The sequence below is a fragment of the Manis pentadactyla genome, chromosome 1 (genome assembly GCF_030020395.1).
Source record: "Manis pentadactyla isolate mManPen7 chromosome 1, mManPen7.hap1, whole genome shotgun sequence".
Taxonomy (NCBI): Eukaryota; Metazoa; Chordata; class Mammalia; order Pholidota; family Manidae; genus Manis; species Manis pentadactyla.
In genome coordinates, this window is record NC_080019.1 from 132,453,862 (window position 1) to 132,477,555 (window position 23,694).

General features: G+C 37.3%; 1 protein-coding gene across 3 annotated transcripts in view; it reads right to left on the bottom strand.

Annotated features, from left to right (window-relative positions):
• NCAM2 (neural cell adhesion molecule 2) overlaps window positions 1-23,694 on the bottom strand; it is a 504,953-nt gene that overhangs the window by 351,936 nt on the left and 129,323 nt on the right. The window lies entirely within an intron of this gene.

Here is a 23,694-nt window from a genome sequence, read left to right on the forward strand (position 1 = left end):
TCTTCCTGAAAAAAAATTCAAAATAAATGTCATAACCATGTTGATGGACCTGTAGAGAAATATGAAAGAGCTAAAGGAGCAAGTAGGGAGGGAGAATACGGAAATAAAACAATCTCTGAAAGGACATAAGAGCAGAATAGATGAGGTGCAAAAGGACGTTAATGGAATAGAAATCAGAGAACAGGAATACAGAGAAGGGGAGGCAGAGAGAGATAAAAGGATCTATAGGAATGAAGGAATATTAAGAAAACTGTGTGATCAATCCAAATTAAAAAATATTAACATTATAGGAGTACGAGAAGAAGAAGAGAGAGAAAAAGAGATAGATAGTGTCTTTGAAGAAATAATTGCTGAAAACTTCCCCAAACTAGGGGAGGAAATGGCCTCTCAGACCACAGAGGTACACAGAACTCCAATGACAAGGGATCCAAGGAGGGCAACACCAAGACACATAATAATTAAAATGGCAAAGATCAAAGACAAGGACAAAGTATTAAGGGCAGCCAGAGAGAAAAAAAAGGTCACCTACAAAGGAAAACCCATCAGGCTATCATCAGACTTCTCAAAAGAAACCCTATGGGCCAGAAGAGAATGGCATGATATATTTAATGCAATGAAACAGAAGGGCCTTGAACCAAGAATACTGTATTCAGCAGGATTGTCATTTAAATATGAAGGATAGATTAAACAATAGCCAGACAAAAAAAAAGTTGAGTGAATTTGCCTCCCACAAAAAACCTCTACAGGATATTTTAAAGGGACAGCTCTAGATTGAAGCACTCTGAAGGCTAAATAGATGTCAAAAGAGAAAATAAAACCACACCAAAGAAAGCACACCAACCAAATACTAACTAAAGGCAAAAAATAAAATCAACTACACACAAAAGCAGTTAAAGGAAAAACAAAAGAGTACAGAATAAAACACCTAACATATAAAGAATGGAGGAGGAGGAATAAAAAAGGAGAGAAATAAAGAATCATCAGACTGTGTTTATAACAGCTTAATAAAAGAGTTAAGTTAGAAGGCTACATAGAAAAGAAGCTACCATTGAACCTTTGGTAACCACAAATCTAAAGCCTGCAATGGCAAAAAGTAAATATCCCTCAATATTTACCCTAAATGTAAATGGACTGAATGTACCAATCAAAAGACACAGAATAATAGCTTGGATAAAAAAGCAAGACTTATCTATATGCTGCTTACAAGAGACTCACTTCAAAACCAAAGATATACAAAAACTAAAAGCTAAGGAATGGAAAAAGATATTTCATGCAAACAATAGAGAGAAAAAAGCAGGTGTTGCAGTACTAGTATCAGACAAAGTAGACTTCAAAACAAAGAAAGTAACAAGAGATAAAGAAGGACATTATATAATGATAAAGGGGTCACTCCAACAAGAGGATATAACCATTATAAATATATATATGCACCCAATACAGAAGCCCCAACATATGTGAAAAAAATACTAACAGAATTAAAGGAGGAAATAGAATGCAATGCATTCGTTCTAGGAGACTTCAACACACCACTTACTCCAAAGGACAGAACCACCAGACAGAGAATAAGTAAGGACACAGAGGTATTGAACAACACATTAGAATAGATGGACTTAACAGACATCTACAGAACTCTACACCCAAAAGTGGCAAGATACACATTCTTCTCAAGTGCACATGGAACATTTTCCAGAACAGACCACATACTAGGCCACAAAAAGAGCCTCAGTAAATTCCAAAAGATTGAAATTCTACCAACCAACTTATCAGACCACAAAGGCATAAAACTAGAAATAAATTGTACAAAGAAAACAAAAAGGCTCACAAACACATGGAGGATTAACAACATGCTCCTACATAATCAATGGATAAATGAACAAATTAAAACAGAGATCAAGGAATATATGGAGACAAATGACAATGACAGCATAAAGCCCCACCTTCTGCACGATGCAGTGAAGGTAGTTCTAAGAGGAAAATATGTAGCAATCCAGGCCTATTTGAAGAAGGAAGAACAATCCCAAATAAATAGTATAAAGTCACAATTATTGAAACTGGAAAAAGAAGAACAAATGAGGCCCAAAGTCAGCAGAAGGAGGGACATAATAAAGATCAGAGAAGAAATAAATAAAATTGAGAAGAATAAAACGATAGAAAAAAAATCAATGAAACTAAGTGCTGGTTCTTTGAGAAAATAAACAAAATAGCTAAGCCTTAGCCAGACTTATTAAGAGAAAAAGAGAATCTACACACATCAACAGAATCACAAATGAGAAAGGAAAAATCATGACGGACCCCACAGAAATACAAAAAATTATTAGAGAATACTATGAAAATCTACATGCTAACAAGCTGGAAAACCTAGAAGAAATGGACAACTTCCTAGAAAAATACAACCTACCAAGACTGACCAAAGAAGAAACAGAAAATCTATACAGATCAAATACCAGCGAAGAAATTGAATCAGTAATGAAAAAACTACCCAAGAACAAAACCCCTGGGACAGATGGGTTCACCACTGAATTTTATCAGACATATAGAGAAGATATAATACCCATTCTCCTTAAAGTTTTCCCAAAAAAAGAAGAGGAAGGAATACTTCCAAACTCATTCTATGAAGACAGCATCACTCTAATATCAAAACCAGGCAAAGGCCCCGCCAAAAAGAAAATTACAGACCAATATCCCTGATGAACAAAGATGCAAAAATACTCAATAAAGTATTAGCAAATGGAATTCAAAAATACATCAAGAGGATCATGCACCATGATCAAGTGGGACTCATGTCAGGGATGCAAGGATGGTACAACATTCAAAAATCGATCAACATTGTCCACCACATCAACAAAAAGGACAGAAACCATATGATCATTTCCATAGACACTGAAAAAGCATTCGACAAAATTCAACATCCATTCATGATAAAAACTCTCAAGAAAATGGGTATAGAGGGCAAGTACCTCAACATAATAAAGGCCATACATGACAAATCCACAGCCAACATCATACTTAACAGTGAGAAGCTGAAAGCGTTACCTCTAAAATGGGGAACAAAACAAGGATGCCCACTCTCCCCACTGTTATTCAACATAGTACTGGAGGTCCTAGCCATGGCAATCAGGCAAAACAAATAAATACAAGGCAACCAAATTAGTAAAGAAAAAGTCAAACTGTCACTATTTGCAAATGACATGATATTGCACACAAAAAACCCTAAGACTCCATTCCAAAACTATTAGAACTAATATCTGAATTCAGCAAAGTTGCAGGATACAAAATTAATACACAGAAATCTGTTGCTTTCCTATACACTAATGATGAACTAATAGAAAGAGAAAGCAGGAAAACAATTCTATTCACAATTGCATCAAAAAGAATAAAATACCTAGGAATAAACCTAACCAAGTGAAAGACCTATACCCTGAAAACTATAAGTCATTCTTAAGAGAAATTAAAGATAACACTAACAAATGGAAACTCATTCCATGCTCTTGGCTAGGAAGAATTAATATTGACAAAATGGCCATCCTTCCTAAAGCAATCTACAGATTCAATGCAATGCCTATCAAAATACCAACAACATTCTTCAATAAACTGAAACACATAGTTTTAAAATTCAGATGGAACCACAAAAGACCCCGAATAGCCAAAGCAATCCTGAAAAGGAAGAAAAAAGAAGGGGGCATCTTGCTTCCCAACTTCAAGCTCTACTACAAAGCCACAGCAATCAAGACAATTTGTTAATGGCACAAGAACAGAGCCACAGACCAGTGGAACAGAATAGAGTCCAGATATTAACCCAAACATATATGGTCAATTAATATATGATAAAGGAGCCATGGACATACAATGGGGAAATGACAGTCTCTTCAACAGCTGGTGTTAGCAAAACTGGACAGCTACATGTAAGAGAATGAAACTGGATCACTGACTACTCCATACACAAAAGTAAATTCGAAATGGATCAAAGACATGAATGTAAGCCATGAAACCATAAAACTCGTAAAAAAAAACATAGGCAAAAATTTCTTGGACATAAACATGAGCGACTTCCTCATGAACATATCTCCCTGGGCAAGGGGAAAAAAAGCAAAAATGAGTAAGTGGGACTATATCAAGTTGAAAAACTTCTGTACAAAAAGGAAACCACCAATAGAACAAAAAGGAATCCTACAGTATGGGAGAATATATTCATAAATGACAGATCTGATAAAGGGTTGACATCCAGAATAAATAAAGGGCTCATGAACGTCAACAAACAAAAGGCAAATAATCCAATTAAAAATTGGGCAGAGGAGCCGAACAGACACTTCTCCAAAGAAGAAATTCAGATGGCCAACAGACACATGAAAAGATGCTCCACATTGCTAGTTACCAGAGAAATGCAAATTAAAACCACAGTTTGATATCACCTCACACCAGTAAGTATAGCCACCATTCAAAAGACAAACAACAACAAATGTTGGTGAGGTTGTGGAGAAAGGGGAACCCTCCTACACTGCTGGTGGGAATGTAAATTAGTTCAACCATTATGGAAAGCAGGATGGAGGTTCCTCAAAATGAGCAAAATAGAAATACCATTTGACCCAGGAATTCCACTTCTAGGAATTTACCCTAAGAACGCAGCAGCCCAGTTTGAAAAAGACAGATGTACCCCTATGTTTATCGCAGCACTATTTACAATAGCCAAGAAATGGAAGCAACCTAAGTGTCCATGAGTAGATGAATGGTTAAAGAAGATGTGGTACATACACACAATGGAATATTATTCAGCCATAAGAAGAAAACAAATCCTACCATTTGCAGCAACATGGATGGAGCTAGAGGGTATTATGCTCAGTGAAATAAGCCAGGCAGAGAAAGACAAGTACCAAATGATTTCACTCATCTGTGGAGTATAAGAACAAAGCAAAAACTGAAGGAACAAAACAGCAGCAGACTCACAGAACCCTAGAATGGACTAACAGTTACCAAAGGGAAAGGGACTGAGGAGGATGGGTGGGAAAGGAGTGATAGTGTGGGGGGGGAGCAAGGGGGCATTATGATTAGCATGTATAATGGGGGGGCACGGGGAGGGCTTTGCAACACAGAGATGACAAGTAGTGATTCTACAGCATCTTACTATGCTGATGGACAGTGACTGTAGTGGGGTTTGTGGGGATACTTGGTGATGGGAGGAGTCTAGTAAACAATGTTCCTCATGTAATTGTAGCTTAATGATAACAAAATTTTTAAAAAATCAAGAAAGTGATTACTAGAAGTTAGGGTAGGAGTTATCACTAAAGATTGTGCCCTCAAAGAAATACTCATAAATTTCTAGAGAGCTTGCAGGGTTCTTTGTTGTTGAGTGGTTATATGGGTATTTGCTTTTAATATTAATTATGGTACAGATTTATGCTTTATGTACTTGTCTGTTTTATATTCCATAATAAGATGTTTTCATAAAAATAAACTGATTTCTCTATGCTGATAATACAAAACTAAAATCTGTGTTTGTAGTATAAAGAATCTTATATTCAAATCTATGCATGGTTTATGGAATTAATAGTTACTTTAATGTGCATATGTATTATGCCAAATCTCATATTAGAATACTGATCACTGTTTCTCCCATTCAATATATAAACAGATTTTATTAAACACAAGTTTTCATAAAAATATAGATATATCTGCAGAGGTAAACAGTATATATTTTCCTACCACACATGTCCATTTATAATACTTGTGAATTAGAACATAACCTGTGAGAGTCTTGCATGGAAGAAAAGAGGGTTTTGCTGATGAGATTAACTTAAGATTTTTGAGATAAAATGGGGTGATTATTGCATATTATCCATGTGGACCCAAGGTGATCACAAGATTCCTTATAAGGTAAAGGGGAGTCAAACAATGATATGAGACTATGGAATCAGAGGTTAGAGAATAAAAAGAGTGAGGGAGAAAGCAAGACTGAGTGTGAGAGAACAAGGGAATGATTTGAAGATGCTATTCAGGAGGCTTGGAAGATGAAGGAAAGAGCTATGTGCAAATGCATGCAGCCAGCCTCTAGAAGCCAGAAATAGTGGACAGTTTCTCACTATATCCTCAAGTAGGAAAATATGACAACACCTCGATTTTAGCTCTATATCATTAATTTAAATTTCTGACTTCATGTACTTTACATGATATATTTGTGTTGTTTTAAATCATTAACTCTGGGGAAATTTGTTACAGTATCAAGAGGAAACATATAACTGTAGCTATTTATATAAATATGTACTTTACATTTTTGATTTCTAGCTATCCAGAATATTTCATAGTATCTTGGACATTAAAGAAGTTCAATATATATTGAGAAATAAATGAATAAAATAAGAAAAAGACAAAGAAGACTGTGAAGTTACTATAGGAGATAAGCCATTTCTGGTTAATCCTTTAAGAATATTTTTAAATACTGTTTTTATTACACTTTTTAAGTTAAAATCTTTTGAATGAAGTATAAACATTAAATTGTATAATGCACAATTTTCATACATCACTGTTACTTAGTGTCACTTATATAGAGAACAACAGTAATAGACAGATATCCAATTAGAGGAAAATATAGGACAATTTTACACAGATTATAAATCAATAGTTTAAAAGACTAAAGCACAAAGCCCAATTTGGATCTGTGAATTATTCTCTAGAGATGAAGATGCTAATCTGACATTGCTTCTATACATGATTATTGGAGGATGATACCTCTGTCGATATCAATACTCATACCACTTTTCCAAAAAAATTAATCAGTAGTGCCTACATTAGCTACTATTTTCATAGGCATTAGTATGACTTCAAATTTTTAAATGAAGATTCCAAATTATTGTCTTTTTTTCTGATATAATTATTTTACTGATATAATTCTAATCTTTTTTTTAAGATAATTATTTTTTTATTGAAGGGTAGTTGACACACGGTATTACATTACATTAGTTTCAGGTGTACAACATAGTGATTCAACATTTACATACTTGACAATTCTAGGTACCAGCTATCACCATACCAAGCTGTTACAATATCTTGACTATATTCATTACATCCCGGTTACTTATTATTTTACCATTGGAAGTGTATACTATTTTTTTTTTTTTTTGTGAGGGCATCTCTCATATTTATTGATCAAATGGTTGTTAACAACAATAAAATTCTGTATAGGGGAGTCAATGCTCAATGCACAATCATTAATCCACCCCAAGCCTAATTTTCGTCAGTCTCCAATCTTCTGAGGCATAACAAACAAGTTCTTACATGGAGAACAAATTCTTCCATAGTGAATAAGTTCTTACATGGTGAACAGTACAAGGGCAGCCATCACAGAAACCTTCGGTTTTGCTCATGCATTATGAACTATAAACAGTCAGTTCAAATATGAATACTCATTTGATTTTTATACTTGATTTATATGTGGATACCACATTTCTCTCTTTATTATTATTATTTTTAATAAAATGCTGAAGTGGTAGGTAGATACAAGATAAAGGTAGAAAACATAGTTTAGTGTTGTAAGAGAGCAAATGTAGATGATCAAGTGTGTGCCTGTAGACTATGTGTTAATCTAAGCTAGACAAGGGCAATAAAACATCCACGTATGCAGAAGATTTCTCTCAGAACGGGGGGGGGAGGAGTTTCTAAGCCTCACCTCTGTTGATCCCCATTTTCTCACCTGATGGCACCCCTGCGACTGTGCCTGTCTTAGGTTGTTCCTCCCTTGAGGAATCTTACCCATCTCTGGCTAAGCAGTCATCTTCCGGGGCCATACAGGGAAATGTAAAGTTGGTAACTAAGAGAGAACCCTTATTGTTTGAAATGGTTAGCTTTTTATTTCTTTGCATATTTATGCCCTGTAGCTTCTATGCCCAGCATTTGTCTTGAGGTACCTTTACTATTTGGAAGAATTATGATACTCGGTAAATTTGATATGAGGAACGAATTATATTTAAGGGTTGTAATTAGGAAGGAAGAAGAAAAGCTATAGAAGTAGCAGGCAGCAGAAAACATGGGAAGATTGATTATTTCTTTGACATATCTTCTTGTAGAGTAACTTCAGCATGTATAGGTTTTAAGCTACTACTTGAATTGCGCACACACATTAACATAATAGGAGTATAGTTACATAACCAAAGCATACCTGTAATTACCAGCCATCTGCAGTGAAACCAAGAAAACCAGTTAGGCACCTTAGGCATTTGTGAAAACTTATCTATGATATGGTGGATATTGTCCAACTGAACTTGAACAGTCTGAGAGAAATCAGCCAAATTAAAACAACCCATTCCTGGGGAATGTTCACATCCTTAATGTTCTTTTAACAGTAAATAGTCTGTAGTTGTAAGATTTTGGAGCACTACAATTTGCACTTCTCCTAATTCTTCATTGAGTTCCAACAGAATAGACCCAGTCAAATTTGTTGTTTTACTGTATACACAGACCAGCTTAGATATCTCCTTCATTCCCATGGCAAGTCCAGGAAATGGTGGGATGAGTGCATCTACAGCTGTAGCAGTGCATGGATCTTTGTTGGGGTTTTTTGATGATCATCTTCTGGCATGAGTCTTCCAGAGAGTGCTGATGTTGGAAGTTCTTTTTCATATCGTATCTTAGTTCATTTTCGGGGTAGCCCAATTAGGCTTTGATCCTCTGTATAAACACAAACAGACCCTTTGCCTACACTTTTATATGCCCTTTATACTCCTGTGTAGAACTCATTGGAGGTTACCACAGAGGAACTGCCCTTTCTTTTTTTATTGGTATCATTAATCTACACTTACATGATGAATATTATGTTTACTAGGCTCTCCCCTATACCAGGTCCCCCCTATAAACCCCTTCACAGTCACTGTCCATCAGCATAGCAAAATGTTGTAGAATCCCTACTTGCCTTCTCTGTGTTCTACAGCCCTCCCTTTTCTCCTACCCCCCATGCATGCTAATCTTAATACCCCCCTACTTCTCCCCCTCCCTTATTCCACCCTACCCACCCATCTTCCCCAGTCCCTTTCCCTTTGGTACCTGTTAGTCCATTCTTAAGTTCTGTGATTCTGCTGCTGTTTTGTTCCTTCAGTTTTTCCTTTGTTCTTATATTCCACAGATAAGTGAAATCATTTGGTATTTCTCTTTCTCCGCTTGGCTTGTTTCACTTAGCATAATACCCTCCAACTCCATCCATGTTGCTGCAAATGGTTGGATTTGCCCTTTTCTTATGGATGAGTAGTATTCCATTGTGTATATGTACCACTTCTTCTTTATCCATTCATCTATCGATGGACATTTAGGTTGCTTCCAATTCTTGGCTATTGTAAATAGTGCTGCAATAAACATAGGGGTGCACTGATCTTTCTCATACTTGATTGCTGCATTCTTAGGGTAAATTCCTAGGAGTGCAATTCCTGGGTCAAATGGTAGGTCTGTTTTGAGCATTTTGATGTACCTCCATACTGCTTTCCACAATGGTTGAACTAATTTACATTCCCACCAGCAGTGTAGGAGGGTTCCCCTTTCTCCACAGCCTCGCCAACATTTGTTGTTCTCTGTCTTTTGGATGGCAGCCATCCTTACTGGTGTGAGGTGATACCTCATTGGAGTTTTAATTTGCATTTCTCTGATAATTAGCGATGTGGATCATCTTTTCATGTGTCTGTTGGCCATCTGTATTTCTTTTTTGGAGAACTGTCTGTTCAGTTCCTCTGCCTATTTTTTAATTGGGTTATTTGTTTTTCGTTTGTTGAGGCGTGTGAGCTCTTTATATATTCTGGACGTCAAGCCTTTATCGGATGTGTCATTTTCAAATATATTCTCCCATACTGTGGGGTTCCTTTTTGTTCTATTGATGGTGTCTTTTGCTGTACAGAAGCTTTTCAGCTTAATATAGTCCCACTTATTCATTTTTGCTGTTGTTTTCCTTGCCCGGGGAGATATGTTCAAGAAGAGGTCACTCATGTTTATGTCTAAGAGGTTTTTGCCTATGTTTTCTTCCAAGAGTTTAATGGTTTCATGACTTACATTCAGGTCTTTGATCCATTTTGAGTTTATTTTTGTATATGGGGTTAGAAAATGGTCCAGTTTCATTCTCCTACATGTAGCTGTCCAGTTTTGCCAGCACCATCTGTTGAAGAGACTGTCATTTCGCCGTTGTATGTCCATGGCTCCTTTATCAAATATTAATTGACCATATATGTCTGGGTTAATGTCTGGATTGTCTAGTCTGTTCCATTGGTCTGTGGCTCTGTTCTTGTGCCAGTACCAAATTGTCTTGATTACTATGGCTTTATAGTAGAGATTGAAGTTGGGGAGTGAGATCCCCCCTACTTTATTCTTCTTTCTCAGGATTGCTTTGTCTATTCGGGGTCTTTGGTGTTTCCATATGAATTTTTGAATTATTTGTTCCAGTTCATTGAAGAATGTTGCTGGTAGTTTCATAGGGATTGCATCAAATCTGTATATTGCTTTGGGCAGGATGGCCATTTTTGACGATATTAATTCTTCCTAGCCACGAGCATGGGATGAGTTTCCATCTGTTAGTGACCCCTTTAATTTCTCTTAAGAGTGACTTGTAGTTTTCAGAGTAAAGTCTTTCACTTCCTTGGTTAGGTTTATTCCTAGGTATTTTATTTTTTTTGATGCAATTGTGAATGGAGTTGTTTTCCTGATTTCTCTTTCTGTTGGTTCATTGTTAGTGTATAGGAGAGCCACAGATTTCTGTGTGTTGATTTTGTATCCTGCAACTTTGCTGTATTCCGATATCAGTTCTAGTAGTTTTGGGGTGGAGTCTTTAGGGTTTTTTATGTACAATATCATGTCATCTGCAAATAGTGACAGTTTAACTTCTTCTTTACCAATCTGGATGCTTTTATTTATTTGTTTTGTCTGATTGCCGTGGCTAGGACCTCCAGTACTATGTTAAATAACAGTGGAGAGAGTGGGCATCCCTGTCTAGTTCCCGATCTCAGAGGAAAAGCTTTCAGCTTCTCGCTGTTCAATATAATGTTGGCTGTGGGTTTATCATAGATGGCCTTTATTATGTTGAGGTACTTGCCCTCTATCCCCATTTTGCTGAGAGTTTTTAACATGAATGGATGATGAACTTTGTCAAATGCTTTTTCAGCACCTATGGAGATGATCATGTGGTTTTTGTCTTTCTTTTTGTTGCTGTGGTGGATGATGTTGATGGACTTTCGAATGTTGTACCATCCTTGCGTCCCTGGGATGAATCCCACTTGGTCATGGTGTATGATTCTTTTGATGTATTTTTGAAATCGGTTTGCTAATATTTTGTTGAGTATTTTTGCATCTACATTCATCAGGGATATTGGTCTGTAGTTTTCTTTTTTGGTGGGGTCTTTGCCTGGTTTTGGCATTAGGGTGATGTTAGCCTCATAGAATGAGTTTGGGAGTATTCCCTCCTCCTCTATTTTTTGGAAAACTCTAAGGAGAATGGGTATTATGTCTTCCCTGTGTGTCTGATAAAATTCCGAGGTAAATCCATCCTGCCTGGGGGTTTTGTTCTTTGGTAGTTTTTTGATTACTGCTTCAATTTCGTTGCTGGTAATTGGTCTGTTTAGATTTTCTGTTTCTTTCTGTGTCAATCGTGGAAGGTTGTATTTTTCTAGGAAGTTGTCCATTTCTCCTAGGTTTCCCAGCTTGTTAGCTTATAGGTTTTCATAGTATTCTCCAATAATTCTTTTCATTTCCGTGGGGTCCATCGTGATTTTTCCTTTCTCGTTTCTGATACTGTTGATTTGTGTTGACTCTCTTTTCTTTTTAATAAGTCTGCCTAGAGGCTTATCTATTTTGTTTATTTTCTCGAAGAACCAGATCTTGGTTTCATTGATTTTTGCAATTGTTTTATTCTTCTCAATTTTATTTATTTCTTCTCTGATCTTTATTATGTCCCTCCTTCTGCTGACCTTAGGCCTAATCTGTTCTTCTTTTTCCAATTTCGATAATTGTGACATTAGACCATTCATTTGGGATTGCTCTTCCTTTTTTAAATATGCTTGGATTGCTATAGACTTTCCTCTTAAGACTGCTTTTGCTGTGTTCCACAGAAGTTGGGGCTTAGTGTTGTTGTTGTCATTTGTTTCCATATATTGCTGGATCTCCATTTTGATTTGGTCATTGATCCATTGATTATTTAGGAGTGTGTTGTTAAGCCTCCATGTGTTTGTGAGCCTCTTTGCTTTCTTTGTACAGTTTATTTCTAGTTTTATGCCTTTGTGGTCTGAAAAGTTGGTTGGTAGGATTTCAATCTTTTGGAATTTTCTGAGGCTCTTTTTGTGGCCTAGTATGTGGTCTATTCTCGAGAATGTTCCATGTGCACTTGAGAAGAATGTATATCCAGCTGCTTTTGGATGTAGAGTTCTATAGATGTCTATTAGGTCCATCTGCTCTACTGTGTTGTTCAGTGCTTCCATGTCCTTATTTATTTTCCGCCCGGTGGATCTATCCTTTGGGGTGAGTGGTGTGTTGAAGTCTCCTAGAATGAATGCATTGCAGTCTATTTCCCCCTTTAGTTCTGTTAGTATTTGTTTCACATATGCTGGTGCTCCTGTGTTGGGTGCATATATATTTAGAATGGTTATATCCTCTTGTTGGACTGAGCCCTTTATCATTATGTAGTGTCCTTCTTTATCTCTTGCTACTTTCTTTGTTTTGAAGTCTATTTTGTCTGATATTAGTACTGCAACCCCTGCTTTCTTCTCGCTGTTGTTTGCTTGAAATATGTTTTTCCATCCCTTGACTTTTAGTGTGTACATGTCTTTGGGTTTGAGGTGAGTTTCTTGTAAGCTGCATATAGATGGGTCTTGCTTTTTTATCCATTCTATTACTCTATGTCTTTTGATTGGTGCATTCAGCCCATTAACATTTAGGGTGACTATTGAAAGATATGTACTTATTGCCATTGCAGGCTTTAAATTTGTGGTTACCAAAGGTTCAAGGTTAGCCTCTTTAGTATCTTACTGCCTAACTTAGCTCACTTATTGAGCTGTTATATACACTGTCTGGAGATTCTTTTCTTCTCTCCCTTCTTATTCCTCCTCCTCGATTCTTCATATGTTGGGTGTTTTGTGCTGTGCTCTTTCTAGGAGTGCTCCCATCTAGAGCAGTCCCTGTAAGATGTTCTGTAGAGGTGGTTTGTGGGAAGCAAATTCCCTCAGCTCTTGTTTGTCTGGGAATTGTTTAATCCCACTGTCATATTTGAATGATAGTCGTGCTGGATACAGTATCCTTGGTTCAAGGCCCTTCTGTTTCATTGTATTAAATATATCATGCCATTCTCTTCTGGCCTGTAGGGTTTCTGTCGAGAAATCTGATGTTAGCCTGATGGGTTTTCCTTTATAGGTGACCTTTTTCTCTCTAGCTGCCTTTAAAACTCCTTCTCTGTCCTTGATCTTTGCCATTTTAATTATTATGTGTCTTGGTGTTGTCCTCCTTGGATCCTTTCTGTTGGGGGTTCTGTGTATTTCCGTGGTCTGTTCTATTATTTCCTGCCCCAGTTTGTGGAAGTTTTCTGCAATTATTTCTTCTAAGATACTTTCCATCTCTTTTCCTCTCTCTTCTTCTTCTGGAACCCCTATAATATGGTATTGTTCCTTTTGGATTGGTCACACAGTTCTCTTAACATTGTTTCATTCCTGGAGATTCTTTTATCTCTCTCTATGTCACCTTCTATGCCTTCCTGTTCTCTGGTTTCAGTTCCATCAATGGCCTCTTGCATCCTATCCATTCTGCTTATAAACCCTTCCAGAGTTTGTTTCATTTCTGCGATCTCCTTTCTGGCATCTGTGATCTCCCTCCGGACTTCATCCCATTTCTCTTGCATATTTCTCTGCATCTCTTTCAGCATGTTTATGATTCTTATTTTGAATTCTTTGTCAGGAAGACTAGTTAGGTCTGTCTCCTTCTCTGGTGTTTTCTCTGTGATCTTTGTCTGCCTGTAGCTTTAACTTTTCATGGTGATAGGAATAGTTTGCAGAGCTGGGACGAGTGATGGCTGGAAGAACTTCCCTTCTTGTTGGTTTGTGGCCCTCCTCTCCTGAGAGAACAGCGACCTCTAGTGGCTTGTGCTGGGCAGCTGCATGCAGACAGGGTTTCTGCTTCCTGCCGGGCTGCTATGGAGTTTATCTCTGCTGTTGCTGTGGGTGTGGCCTGGTTCGGGCCTCTGCTCCAAAGTGGTGGAGTCGCGTTGGAGGGGGAGCAGCCTGGAGGCTATTTATCTCCATAAGGGGCCTCCCTGCTCCCTGCAGCCCAGGGGTTAGGGTGCCCAGAGATCCCCGTATTCCCTACCTCTGGATTAAGTGTCCCACCCTGCCCCTTTAAGACTTCCAAAAAGCACCCGCCAAAACAAAACGCCGACCACAAAAAAAAGAAAATTTTTTTTTTATTAAAAAAAAAAAATTGGCTGCCCGTTTTTCTTTATTCTCCGGTGCCAGCCTCATGCATCTGCTCACCGGTCTTGCTGCTCTGTTTCCCTAGTATTGGGGGCCCTATCCCTTTAAGATTTCCAAAAAGCGCTCGCCAGAACAAAACAGCAAAAAAAAAAAAAAAAAAGATCACGCGTTTTTCTGGTGTCCTCTGGCGCCAGGACACCGGTGCCCGCTCACTGTTCTTGCTGCCCTGTTTCCCTAGTATTGGGGGACCTATCCCTTTAAGACTTCCAAAAAGCACTCACCAAAACATAACAGCAAAAAAAAAAAAAAAAAAAATCGTCGTGCGCTTTTCTTATGTCCTTCGGCACCCGGCCTCTGGTGCCCGCTCACTGTTCTTGCTGCCCTGTTTCCCTAGCATCCAGGGCCCCCTGGGCACATACTGTGTCTGCACTCTGGCCCGGATGGCTGGGGTTGGGTGTTCGGCAGCCCTGTGCTCCATCTCCCTCCTGCTCTGCCTATTCTTCTCCCGCCGGGAGCTGGGGGGAGGGGCGCTCGGCTCCCGCGGGGCCGGGGCTTGTATCTTACCCCCTTCACGAGGCGCTGGGTTCTCTCAGGTGCGGATGTGGTCTGGATATTGTCCTGTGTCCTCTGGTCTTTATTCTAGGAAGGGTTGTCTTTGTTATATTTTCATAGATATATGTGGTTTTGGGAGGAGATTTCCGCTGCTCTGCTCACGCCGCCATCTTCCGCCCCTCCCTCCAAAATCTAATTCTAATTTTTTGATAGAATTTTTTTCCTGAATAATTTTATAGTTCCATAGAGGATATTAATATGCCCCTACAATCCTTCTGTGGATCAGAGGCAAGTAAAAGTAATTTAAGGAATATCAAAATAAAATTCTAAATATATTGTCCTATGGTTTCATATAATGTCAAGAGTACTCACTTTATACCTGAAATACCTAGTTTAATTAAATATTATTATTTTTACATGCTAATGTATATAACAGAACTAAAATATTAATAAATTTCTGGCTTACAGTTTTAAACATATGCCATCACTTTAATATTCAAATATATCACATGTTTAACTGTTTTTGATTTAGTAAATTAATAATTTTTAAATACCACAACAATTTGGTAATTTATACAGAGGCAAAAATTACAGCATACTTTCTTTGTTCTCAGATGACATGATTATCTATGTAGAAAACTACAAAAGAATCAGAAAAAAAAACTGGTAGAACCAATGATCTGTGATAGCAAAGTTATATAAAATAAGGTTAATATACAAGTCAATTACTTTCCTATAGATCATCCATGAACCGGTAGAATTTGAAATTAAAAATACAGCACCAATTTCATTGGTATGCTAGAAGTTGAAATACTTAAACCTGAAAAATATATATATGTACAAGCTCTATATGAAGAAAACTACAAAACTTTGATGAATTAAATTAAAAACACTAGACAACTGGGGACAATTTCATGTCCTAGAAGATAATATGGGAGAAATCCTAGATGACCTTGGGTATGATGATGCCTTTTTAGATAAAGCATAATCTATGAAAGAAAACATTGACAAGCTAGGTACACTTAAAATTAAAAACCACTATGCTATCAAAGACGCTATCAAAAGAATGAGAAAATTTGCAGAGACACAATTAATAAAGAATTTTGCTTCAAAATGCATAAAGAACTCTCAAAACTAAACAATCAGAAAACAAACAACACAATTTAAAAATGGGACAAAGACTTTAAGAGACACCTCACCAAAGAAGATACACAGATCGCAAATAAGCATATGAAAAGATGCTCCTCATCTTATGTCATGAGGGAAAAGCAAACTAAAATAATAATGAAATATCACTATATAATTATTAGAATGGCCAAAATCCAGAACACTGACATCAAATGTTGACAAAGATATGGATCAACAGTAACTCTCATACATTTCTGGTGGGAATGCAAAATGGTATGGCCAGTTTAGCAGATAGTTTGGGTTTTATTTTAATAAAACTAAATAAACTATTACCAAATAATCCAGCAATCATGCTTCTTGATATTTACATACGGATTGGAAACCTTATGTCCAAACAAAAACCTGCACACTCATATTTATAGCAGCTTTATTCATAATTGCCATAACTTGGAAGCGCCCATGATGCCCTCCAGTAAGAGAAAGGATATATAAACTGTGTTGCATCCAGAAAATAGAATATTATGCAGCGTTAAACAGAAATGGACTATCAAGCCATGAAAAGACATGAAGAAACCTAAAATACATGTTACTAAGTGAAAGAGGTCAATCTAAAAAGACTACACATTGTCTGATTCTAACTGTATGACATTCTGGAAATGACAAAACATTGGAGAGAATAAAAAGTTCAGTAGTTTCCATGAGTTAGGGAGTAAGGTGGGTGGAGGGATGAACAGATGGCACATAGAACAATGAAACTATTCTGTATTATAATAATAGACACATCATTACACATTTTCCAAACCCATAGAATATACAACAGAAAGAGTGAACCCTAAAATAAACTACAGGCTTTGGATGATAATGATGTGAGTAGAACTTCATCTAAAGAACAAATGTACCACTCTGGAAAGTGATGTTGATAATGGGGGAGACTACTCATGTGTGGGGGTCAGGGGAATATGGGAAATTGCTATAACTTCCTTTCAATTTTGCTGTGAATCTCAAACTGCTCTAAGAAAACTGCTGTGAATCTCAAACTGCTCTAATCAGAATACACTTCAAACAGTTCTGATTTAACAAGTTAGTATTTTTTTTAATTCATAAAAATTTGGTAAAAAACATAGAAGCAAAGTTATAACAGAGAGAAAGTCAATCAAATTAAAAGTATTTCTTCAGGTATGGATAATATCTAATAGCAAAAATGTTTTAAAATTTTCTCATCCCTACTGATTACCCCTGCAGGTTATCAATAAATAATTATTTGGGCTAGTTATAATTAGATATTTCCTTTTCATTATGTTGAAGATTTTACATTAATGAAAATATTATGAAGGAGGATTCAAGATTGCGGCATAACAGGTAAGACAGAGAACTCCTCCCAAAATCATATATAGCACAAAAATACACTTAGTACAATTAATACTAAAAAGGCAACAGGAAAGAAGGCTACACCAGGTTACATACATCTGGAGAACAGAGCACACCTCATGAAACAGGGCAACGAATGAAAACCTTGAACTGGCGGAACCAAGCCCTTCCCCCACACCAGTTCAATGGGGGGAAGAAGAGAAATGGAGCAGAGAAGGGGTGGAAGCCTAGGACTGCTGAACACCCAGCCCTGGAGATTTATTTTTGGAGCACAAATGAACATTGCATGGTGCTCTGGAGATTAGTGGGGTTGGAAAGCTAAGACAGGTGGAATACTTGGAGGGGCTGAGATTCCAGCCATTTGTGGAGGACAGGGATATACATCCAGCTGCAATGGGACAAAGGTAAGGTGGGCAGTCTGAGAGGCATCCTAGCAGCAAGAGGGCTGTTGAAGGGATGAGGTTAGCATGGAGCTTGCTACGCAGGAGAAGGGATAAGAGGACAAGATTGTCTGGGTATGCTCTGCCCAGCAGGTTGTGAATTTTCAGGAGCTTCAGGCACTCCATCCCCCTGGCTGGTTACTCAGCTCCAAGGCCCCCCAATGTGATACACAGCCTGCTGCACCTTCCTCCTACCTTGCTGGCACCGGCTTGCACACCAGCAGTCCCTGCTCTGGCATCGGGCCAACCAGAAGGAGACCCCACCTAGAGCAGCTACAGATATAAAGCAAAGAGGATAACACCTGTGTGCTCAGCCCACTGGCTCTGACAGTGGAGACAGGCACTGTAACTGGGAAGCAGGAAACAGCCCTTTCCTCCCCCCAAGCACCAGTATCACCTTTGACCCCTGACATCACTCCAGGGGCTGAACAGCTCCAGAGACTAGAGCTTCTGGGAACTAGAGGGAGCCACATACAAATATGAAATGACAAAGGACCCTGGTTCAAACCAAAATCTCACAAACACCAGAAGAAAGGCTAAATGAAACTGAACTCACCAATCTTCCTGAAAATAAAAATAAAACATATGCTTATGAAGATACAGAAAAATATTCAAGAACTCAGAAATGAATTTAGGATGGAGATTCAATCATTAAGAAATTCCATATCTGAAATGAAACATATAATGGAGGGATTTAAATGCAAATTAGATATAGTAGAAGATACAGGAAATGGAATAGAAATTAGAAAAGGGGAATACAAAGAAACTGAGGCACAGAGAGATAAAAGGATCTAGGACTGAAAAAACATTGAAAGAACTATGTGACCAATCAAAACAGAACAATATTCACATTAAAGGAGTACCAGAGAAGAAGAGACAGAAAAAGGGATAGAAAGTGTCTTTGAAGAGGTAATTGCTGAAAACTTCCCCAATATGGGAATGGGATATTCTCTCAGGCCATGGAGGTGCACAGATCTCCCAACACAAGGGACCCAAGGAAGACAACACCAAGAAATATAATAATTAAAATAGCAAAGAACAAGGATAAGGACAGACATTTAAAAGCAGCAAGAAAGAGAAAAAAGATAACATACAAAGGAAAACCCATCAGGCTATCATCAGACTTCTCAACAAAAACCTTACAGGCCAGAAAGGAGTGGCATGATATATTTAATGCAATGAAGCAGAAGGGCTTCGAACCAAGAATACTCTACCCGGAAAGTTTATCATTTAAATTTGAAGGAGGGATTAAACAATTTTCAGATAAGCAAAAGCTGAGAGAATTTACCTCCCACAAAACACCTCTACAGTGCATTTTGGAAGGACTACTATAGACGAAAGTGTTCCTAAGTCTAAATAGATGTCACCAGGGGAAATAAAACCACAGTAAAGAAAATAGAACAACTAATTACTAAGCAGATGCAAAATCAAATCAACTATGCTCAAAGTCAATCAAAGGATAAACAAAGAGTACAGACTATGACATCTAATATATAAAGAATGGAGGAGGAAGAAAAAGGGAGGAAAAATAACCTCTAGGTTTTGTTTGTAGTATCATACTAAGTGAGTTAAGTGAGTTAATTAAACTGTTAGATAGTGAGGGAATTACCCTTGAACCTTTGGTAACCACAGATCTAAAGCCTGTAATGTCAATAAGTAGATACCTATCAATAATCACGATAAATGTAAATGGTCTGAATGCACCAATCAAAAGACATAGAGTCACTGAATGGATAAAGAAACAAGACCTGCCCATATGCAGCCTATAAGAAACTCACTTCAAACCCAAAGAAATACACAGACTGAAAGTAAAGGGATGGAAAAAGATATTTCATGAAACTAAAAGGGAGAAAAAGCAGGAGTTGCAGTACTTGTATCGGATAAAATAGACTTCAAAACAAGAGACAAAGAAGGACATAATGATAAAGAGGTCAGTCCAACAAGAGGATAAAACTATTATAAATATCTATGAACCCAATACAGGATCACCTACATATGTGAAACACATACTAACAGAATTAAAGGGGGAAATAGAATGTAATGCATTCATTCTAGGAGACTTCAACACACCACTCACTCCAAAGGACAGATCGACCAGACAGAAAAGAAGTAAAGAGACAGAGGCACTGAACAATCAATTAGAATAGATGGAACTAACGGACATCTACAGAACATTCCATCCAAAAGCAACAGGATACACATTCTTCTCAAGTGCACATGGAACATTTTCCAGAATAGACCACATACTAGGCCAGAAAAAGAGCCTCAGTAAATTCAAAAAGATTGAAATTGTACCAACCAGCTTCCCAGACCACAAAGGTATGATGCTAGAAATATATTACACAAATAAAATGAAAAACCATAAACATATGGAGGCTTAATAACATGCTCCTAAATAATCAATCAATCAATGACCAAATAAAAGCAGAGATCAAACAATATATGGAGTTAAATGACAGCAATGATTTAACACCACAAAATCCGTGGGACGCAGCCAAGGCTGTGCTAAGAGGAAAGTATATTGCAATACAGGCCTACCTCAGGAAAGAAGAACAATCCCATATGAACAGTCTAAACTCACAATTAATGAAACTAGAAAGAGAACAAATGAAGCCAAAGGCAGTAGAAGGAGGGACATAATAAAGATTAGAGAAGAAATAAATAAAATTGAGAATAAAACAATAGAAAGAATCAATAAAAGCAGGATCTGGTTCTTCAAGAAAATAAACAAAATAGATAAACCGGTAGCCATACATATCAAGAAAAAAAGAGAGTCTACACACATAAACAGAATCAGAAATGAAAAGGAAAAATCACTATGGATACCACAGAAATACAAAGAATTATGAAAGGATATTATGAAAAATTATATGCTAACAAACTAGATAACCTAGAAAAAATAGACAACTTTCTAGAAAAATACAAACTTCCAAGGCTGAGCCAGGAAGAAAGAGAAAATCTGAATAGACCAATAAGCAGAATTAAACTGAATTGGTACTTAAAAAACTACCTAAGAACAAAACTCCTGGAAGAGATGGTTTCACTGCTGAATTTTATCAAACATTTAGTCAAGACCTAATACCCATCCTCCTTAAATTTTTCCAAAAAGTAGAAGGGGAGGGAATACTTCCAAACTCATTCTATGAGACCAACATCACTCTAATACCAAAACCAGGCAAAGATACCACAAAAAAAGAAAATTACAGACCAATATCCCTGAAGAACATAGATGCAAAAATACTCAACAAAATATTAGCAAACCAAATTAAAAAATACATCAAAAAGATAATCCATCATGATTAAGTAGGATTTATTCCACTGATGCAAGGATGGTACAACATTGAAAAATCCATCAACATCATCCACCACATTAACCAAAAGGACAGGAACACATGATCATCTCCATAGATGCTGAAACAGCCTTCAGCAAAATTCAACATCCATTCATGATAAAAACTCTCAATGAAATGGAGACAGAGGCAAGTACCTCAACATAATAAAGGCTATATACAACAAACCCACAGTTAACACACACTTTAAAGTGAGAAGCTGAAAGCTTTTCCCTTAAAATCGGGCAAAAGACAAGGATGCCCACTCTCCCTGCTTTTATTCAACATAGTACTGGAGGTCCTAGCCACAGCAATCAGACAACACAAAGAAATAAAAGGCATCCAGATTGGCAAGAAAGATGTTAAACTGTCCCTGTTTGCAGATGACATGATATGGTACATAAAAAACCCTAAAAAATCCACTCCAAATCTACTACATCTAATATCTGAATTCAACAAAGTTGCAGGATACAAAATTAATACACAGAAATCTGTTGCATACCTATATACTAACAATGAGCTAGCAGAAAGAGAAATCAGGAAAACAATTGCACTCACAATTGCATCAAAAAGAATAAAACACCTAGGAACAAACCTAACCAAGGAAGTGAAACACCTATACTCTGAAAACTGCAAGACACTCATGAAAGAAATTAAAGAAGATACCAATAAATGAAAACACATCCCGTGCTCATGGATAGGAAGAATTAATATTGTCAAAATGGCCATTCTGCCTAAAGAAATCTACAGATTCAATGCAATTCCTATCAAAATATTAACAGCATTTTTCACCAAACTAGAGCAAATAGTTCTAAAATTTATATGGAACCAAAAAAGACCCTGAATAACCAAAGCAATCCTGAGAAGGAAGAATATAGCAGGGGGGATTACGCTCCCCAACTTCCAACCCTACTACAAAGCCACAGTAATCAAGACAATTTGGTACTGGCATAAGAACAGACCCACAGACCATTGGAACAGACTAAAGAGCCCAGATATAAACCCAACCATATATGGTCAATTAATATACTATAAAGGAGCCATCGATATACAATGGGGGAAATGACAGCCTCTTCAACAACTGGTGTTGACAAAACTGGACAGCTGCATGCAAGAGAATGAAACTAGATTACTGTCTAAGCCCATACACAAATGTAAACTCAAAATGGATCAAAGACCTGGATGTAAATCATGAAACCATAAAACTCTTAGAAGAAAACATAGGCAAAAATCTCTTGAATATAAACATGAGTAACTTTTTCCCAAACGCACCTTCTTGGATAAAGGAAACAAAATCACAAATGAACAAATGGGGCTACAACATGTTAAAAACCTTCTGTACAGCAAAGGACACAGTCAGCAGAACAAAAAGGCATCCTACAGTGTAGGAGAATATATTCGTAAATGACACATCCGACAATGGATTAACATCCAAAATACATAAAGAACTCACATGCCTCAACACCCAAAAAGCAAATAACCCTATTAAAAAATGGGCAGAGGATATGAACAGACACTTCTCCAAATAAGAAATTCAGATAGCCAACAGGCACAACAAAAGGTGTTCCACATCACTAATTACCAGGGAAATGCAAATTAAAACCACAATGAGGTAACACCTCACACCAGGTAGGATGGCCAACATAGGAAAGACTAGGAACAACAAATGCTGGTGAGGATGTGGAGAAAGGGGAAACCTCCTACACTGCTGGTGAGAATGTTCAAATAATTCAACCACTTTGGAAAGCAATATGGAGGTTCCTCAAAAAAGTAAAAATAGAAATACCATTTGACTCAGGAATTCCACTCCTAGGAATTTACCCAAAGAATAAAACTTCTCAGATTCAAAAAGACTTATGCACCCCTATGTTTATTGCAGCACTATTTACAATAGCCAAGAAATGGAAGCAACCTAAGTGTCCATCAGTAGATGAATGAATAAAGAAGATGTGGTGCATATACACAATTTAGTACTATTCAGCCATGGAAAGAAACAAATCCTACCATTTTCAACACATGGATGGAGCTCAAGGGTATTATGCTCAGTGACATAAGTCAGGCAAAGAAAGACAAATATCAAATGATTTGCCCCATTTGTGGAGTATAACAGTGAGGCAAAACTGAAGGAACAAAATAGCAGCAGACTCACAGAGTCCAAGAAGGGACTCGTGGTTACCAAAGGGGAGGGGTGTGGGAGGGCAGGTGTGGAGGGAGGAAGAAGGGGATCATGGGGTATCATGATTGGTGCACATGGTGTGTGGGGGGTCACGGGGAAGAGAGTGTAGCTCAGAGAAGCAAATAGGGACTCTGTGGCATCTTACTACACTGATGGACAGTGACTGCAATGGGGTATAGGGAAGGACAAGATAATAAGGGTGAATGCAATACCACATTGTTTTTCACGTGAAACCTTCATAATAGTGTATATCAATGATATCTTAATAAAAAATAAAAATAAAAATAAAATAAATA